At 47.7% G+C, this 5,360-nt stretch overlaps 3 non-coding genes across 3 annotated transcripts in view; all 3 read right to left on the minus strand.

Moving 5' to 3' along the window:
* The window catches only part of LOC148165626 (large subunit ribosomal RNA), a 4,041-nt gene extending 3,271 nt beyond the window's left edge, over positions 1–770 (minus strand). Inside the window, exon 1 of the ribosomal RNA XR_015771304.1 lies at positions 1–770. This exon is cut by the window's left edge and continues 3,271 nt beyond it. This is a non-coding gene — a ribosomal RNA (large subunit ribosomal RNA).
* A 658-nt stretch (positions 771–1,428) lies between these two features.
* Positions 1,429–1,585, minus strand: LOC148165627 (5.8S ribosomal RNA). Its single transcript, XR_015771303.1, has one exon. It is a non-coding gene; the product is annotated as a 5.8S ribosomal RNA (ribosomal RNA).
* Positions 1,586–3,207: 1,622 nt separating this feature from the next.
* LOC148165628 (small subunit ribosomal RNA) lies at positions 3,208–5,128 on the minus strand. The gene has a single exon (XR_015771306.1). It is a non-coding gene; the product is annotated as a small subunit ribosomal RNA (ribosomal RNA).
* Between the last annotated feature and the right edge of the window lie 232 nt (positions 5,129–5,360).

A 5,360-nucleotide genomic window follows, 5' to 3' on the forward strand; every position in this document is an offset into this window, starting at 1 on the left:
GGTCCGATCACCATCACGACGGGCGCGCTTGCCGAAGGTCGGACGCTAACTGTGTAGCGGCCCCGCGCCATCTGTATACCGTCGAGCGAGCCGATCGGGAAACACCACGGGTTCATTCGGCGAACGGCGAACCGTCCGAACGAGCTCCACCGCGGGCCTTAGACCGGCACTCAACGGATCGCGACGTCCTACAGGGGGAGAAGTGCACGCGTTCGACGGCAGATCGACAAAACGAAAGGTGCAAACGACGCGTACGCCATCTGTCACACGATCGTCCAGCGCCGCCATCGAGTCACGCTGAATCTCCCCTTTCGACCTTTCGGGTTTCTCAGGTTTACCCCTGAACGGTTTCACGTACTATTGAACTCTCTCTTCAAAGTTCTTTTCAACTTTCCCTCACGGTACTTGTTCGCTATCGGTCTCGTGGTCATATTTAGCCTTAGATGGAGTTTACCACCCACTTAGGGCTGCACTCTCAAGCAACCCGACTCTGAGGAGAGATCCTCCCGTTATCGGCAGCGGTCGCTACGGGCCTGGCACCCTCTATGGGCTGTGGCCCCGTTCAAGATGGACTTGGACGCGCCGCACGATCTCGGGATGACGGATCCTCCCTAACACCACATTTCCCGGCGTCCGGTTTCGGCCGCGGGATTCGGTGCTGGGCTTCTCCCTGTTCGCTCGCCGCTACTGAGGGAATCCTAGTTAGTTTCTTTTCCTCCGCTTAGTAATATGCTTAAATTCAGCGGGTAGTCTCACCTGCTCTGAGGTCGCATATGAAAAATAAAAATTTTTCATTCGGTCATTTCGACGATCACGACACGTCTCCCATTCCTTGCTATACGTGTTCGTCATTTTTCTTTTTAAAAAATGGCTAAGTTTACAGAAACGCTTACGATCTGACGTCTGTCGCGATTTGCATTACACGTCTCGGACACGACGACCGTCTATAACGTTCTCAACCTTAAAACGCCATTTTTTTTTTTTAAATGACGACATGTTGAAGAAATAGGACGTGCTACGCCGAAAGACCAGCCAACAACTACAACAAGTAGTAGTTGGTCGCTTTCGCGTCTTAAGATGTCGCGCAAATTTACTCGCTGCACGAGAAACGCACACAAACACACGATTCTACGACACACCACGCAAGAACATGTGCCGACGTAAACACTTTCGTATTTATGATTCGCAAGGTGGACGTCCGACGGACTTTGTAAAAAAAAATACAAAGCATACCCGTCCCGTCCTTTTTGACGAAAAAACACGCTCGAGTAAACGTCTCGGCACACGTTCGAGGCGTGCGTCGTTATATCGTGACGTAAGTGACGATCACGTACATTAATGAGTACCTATTCGACGCGTCGCAACACATCCAACACGCTCCGACGTTTTCGTCCGAAAACGAAAACCGAGCAGTCTTTGAAATTGACACGACCCTCAGCCAGGAGTGGTCCGGGAACATTATATCCGAGGACCGCAATGTGCGTTCGAAATGTCGATGTTCATGTGTCCTGCAGTTCACAAGTTGACGCGCAATTAGCTGCGTTCTTCATCGACCCACGAGCCAAGTGATCCACCGTTCAGGGTAATCTTTTTAAAATTTAAACGCTCGTTCCACAAGAACCCCGATCATGCCGATCGTCCAGCTGTCTATACACGTCTTGCAAAAATTTTTGCGTACGTGCGTACATCCGAAACGAAAATGATCTTCGTGGTTCCGAAACGTGCCACGTCTAAAATTTCGGTGTTGTGGTATGGATATTTATGATTCTCGCTCTTAATTGTCTTTCGTCCGTACTTTCTCGTCTGAAAGGGAACGCGATCGTCGGTCTCAGTTTTACGCGTACGAAAAAATTAAAAAAAATATTAACCCAAACACAAATTTGTATCCGCGCACCGAAAAAGAAGCACTTTTCTTTTTCACGCGGTCTCCGCTTTTACACGCAAAGTACGAGCATGTATGTGTGAAGATGGGACATGTTCGATACGATTTTAATTAGGAATTTGCCAATTTCCTTTTTCTCAGCAATAATTTTAATAAATAATGCTGCTTTCTCTCATAAACTACATTTTCGGTAGTTTTCCTTTATTGTGTCTTTCATTTAGTGTGCGTGTGTGTGTGTCAAGCACTTTAAAAAGTGTGACGAAGAGACGGTTTTTGATCGATCGGAATGAACACATCATTACATCATCGTACTCGTTATGAAAAAGCGAATTAGTATCCGCCGTAAGCGAAAAGAGATTTTCGCGGGCGGTCTTTGTGTTCGTGTTTCAATTTTCTTTCTATATTTTTTCGTCGCCAAACCGAAGACAGATCGTGAATTTTGACGAAAAAATTTATAGACGTGCCAGACTGAGCGTCTAACATAAAATCCTCAAGTTTACCGTTCTATATCGTGACTTAATGACGATTGACGGTGTATATAATTTTGAAATGGTGCAGTCGTACGCTCCGTAAAGAGAATTTTACCGTTTCTAACGAAATCACTTTACCACATCTACCAAAAACATTAAAAAAGCAAGGTGTGATGTGTGTGCGATCGCTCGTTTAACGGCGCTTTCAAAAAACTCTTTGAAGCGTCTAACGACGAACATCATTCACGCGAATCGTAGAATCGGGAGCGTTTCTCGCCGGTCCCGTAGCCGGGCGTAAATCATTTAAAACCCACGGTGTCGTAACCTAATTCGACACCTGCGATTTTCTTCTTTCTCGACTACTCTGCTACATCCTCTCCGTGTGTCCGAAAAAAGAGGACTTCTAACGTCTTTCGACTTTCGCGGTGGAGTTCACAACTTTCCGCGATCCGGTCGAAAAACCGAAAGCGTCCCTCCTTCTTTCCATCATTGGAAAAGATCGAGAGATAGTACAAAAAAAATCAAAAAATCTAGGTACCCGAAGAAACAGCCGTATGCCCGAGCGAATTCGGTTTTTCTCGTTCAAAAAAGGTGAAAAACTCGATCGCAAGGACCGGCGCTGCGGGCCAGCGTAACGCTATTGTTTTTCCGAATATGTACGATTCGTAGTTCAAAACGTCGTACACACGGTGTTTCAAAAAGAAACAAGCAACGGCACGACAAAAGATCGTGCCGTCGACTCCATGTCATCGACGACGGTGTTGTAAAAACATAAAGTGTACATCGACACGATCAAATGAAAATGCATAATAATAAATTATACATATGTCAAAATTCGTGTGTACGAGGACACGTTAATGATCCTTCCGCAGGTTCACCTACGGAAACCTTGTTACGACTTTTACTTCCTCTAAATGATCAAGTTTGGTCATCTTCCCAGCGACATCGACGACGTCGAAACGCCATCGCGTACCGGTCCGAAGACCTCACTAAATCATTCAATCGGTAGTAGCGACGGGCGGTGTGTACAAAGGGCAGGGACGTAATCAACGCGAGCTTATGACTCACGCTTACTGGGAATTCCTCGTTCATGGGGAACAATTGCAAGCCCCAATCCCTAGCACGAAGGAGGTTCAGCGGGTTACCCGGACCGCTCGGTCAGGGAGGACACGCTGATTCCTTCAGTGTAGCGCGCGTGCGGCCCAGAACATCTAAGGGCATCACAGACCTGTTATTGCTCAATCTCGTGCGGCTAGAAGCCGCCTGTCCCTCTAAGAAGAATTGTTTGTACGCCGACAGTAAAAACCGCGCACGACCACCGGGCGAACCCAGGATCGACGGGCCTTTGGGATGTCGAAATACGCCTATTTAGCAGGCTAGAGTCTCGTTCGTTATCGGAATTAACCAGACAAATCGCTCCACCAACTAAGAACGGCCATGCACCACCACCCACCGAATCAAGAAAGAGCTCTCAATCTGTCAATCCTTCCGGTGTCCGGGCCTGGTGAGGTTTCCCGTGTTGAGTCAAATTAAGCCGCAGGCTCCACTCCTGGTGGTGCCCTTCCGTCAATTCCTTTAAGTTTCAGCTTTGCAACCATACTTCCCCCGGAACCCAAAAGCTTTGGTTTCCCGGAAGCTGCCCGCCGAGTCATCGGAAGAACGTCGGCGGATCGCTAGCTGGCATCGTTTATGGTTAGAACTAGGGCGGTATCTGATCGCCTTCGAACCTCTAACTTTCGTTCTTGATCAATGAAAGCGTTTTTGGCAAATGCTTTCGCTTCTGTCCGTCTTGCGACGATCCAAGAATTTCACCTCTAACGTCGCAATACGAATGCCCCCATCCGTTCCTATTAATCATTACCTCGGGGTTCCGAAAACCAACAAAATAGAACCGAGGTCCTATTCCATTATTCCATGCACACAGTATTCAGGCGAAGTTTTAGCCTGCTTTAAGCACTCTAATTTGTTCAAAGTAAACGTGCCGGCCCACCTCGACACTCAATGAAGAGCACCGCGGCGGGATTGAGTTGGGCCGCCCTCTCGAGCTAAGCCCACCGGCAGGACGTCCCGCGGCACGCCAGTTGACACCGCGAACGATGAACCGGCGGCGCGGGACACAGATTCGACTACGAGCTTTTTAACCGCAACAACTTTAATATACGCTATTGGAGCTGGAATTACCGCGGCTGCTGGCACCAGACTTGCCCTCCAATTGATCCTCGTTAAAGGGTTTAGAGTGTACTCATTCCGATTACGGGGCCTCGGATGAGTCCCGTATCGTTATTTTTCGTCACTACCTCCCCGTGCCGGGAGTGGGTAATTTGCGCGCCTGCTGCCTTCCTTGGATGTGGTAGCCGTTTCTCAGGCTCCCTCTCCGGAATCGAACCCTGATTCCCCGTTACCCGTTACAACCATGGTAGGCGCAGAACCTACCATCGACAGTTGATAAGGCAGACATTTGAAAGATGCGTCGCCGGTGCGAGACCGTGCGATCAGCGTAAAGTTATTCAGAGTCACCAAGTTGTACGATGACGGAGACCGCCACCGATTGGTTTTGATCTAATAAAAGCGCTCCTTCCGTTTCCGGTTGGAGCTCTGTTTGCATGTATTAGCTCTAGAATTACCACAGTTATCCAAGTAAATGTGGGTACGATCTAAGGAACCATAACTGATTTAATGAGCCTTTCGCGGTTTCACCTTAATTTGGCTTGTACTGAGACATGCATGGCTTAATCTTTGAGACAAGCATATGACTACTGGCAGGATCAACCAGGGAACTGCGTTCTTGTTTTAAAATAAGAGAGTTTTAGTCTTTCTTTCCTTCTAGTCATATAAGCTACAATAATCGTAGAATTTCGGAAAGACACCTGCTGCTCTTATAAAAAACTGAACACTTTCCTATTATTGTTTTGAAGAAAGTGTGCGTGTCTGCGAAACGAAAACCTCGTAAGAAGAGACGTAACGCCACGCGATCTTTCTGGATGGAAAATTTTTCGACATTTTTCTCA

Source organism: Gnatocerus cornutus, unplaced genomic scaffold (genome assembly GCF_029298725.1).
Source record: "Gnatocerus cornutus isolate USDA-ARS CGAHR unplaced genomic scaffold, icGnaCorn1.1 ctg00000264.1, whole genome shotgun sequence".
Classification (NCBI taxonomy): domain Eukaryota; kingdom Metazoa; phylum Arthropoda; class Insecta; order Coleoptera; family Tenebrionidae; genus Gnatocerus; species Gnatocerus cornutus.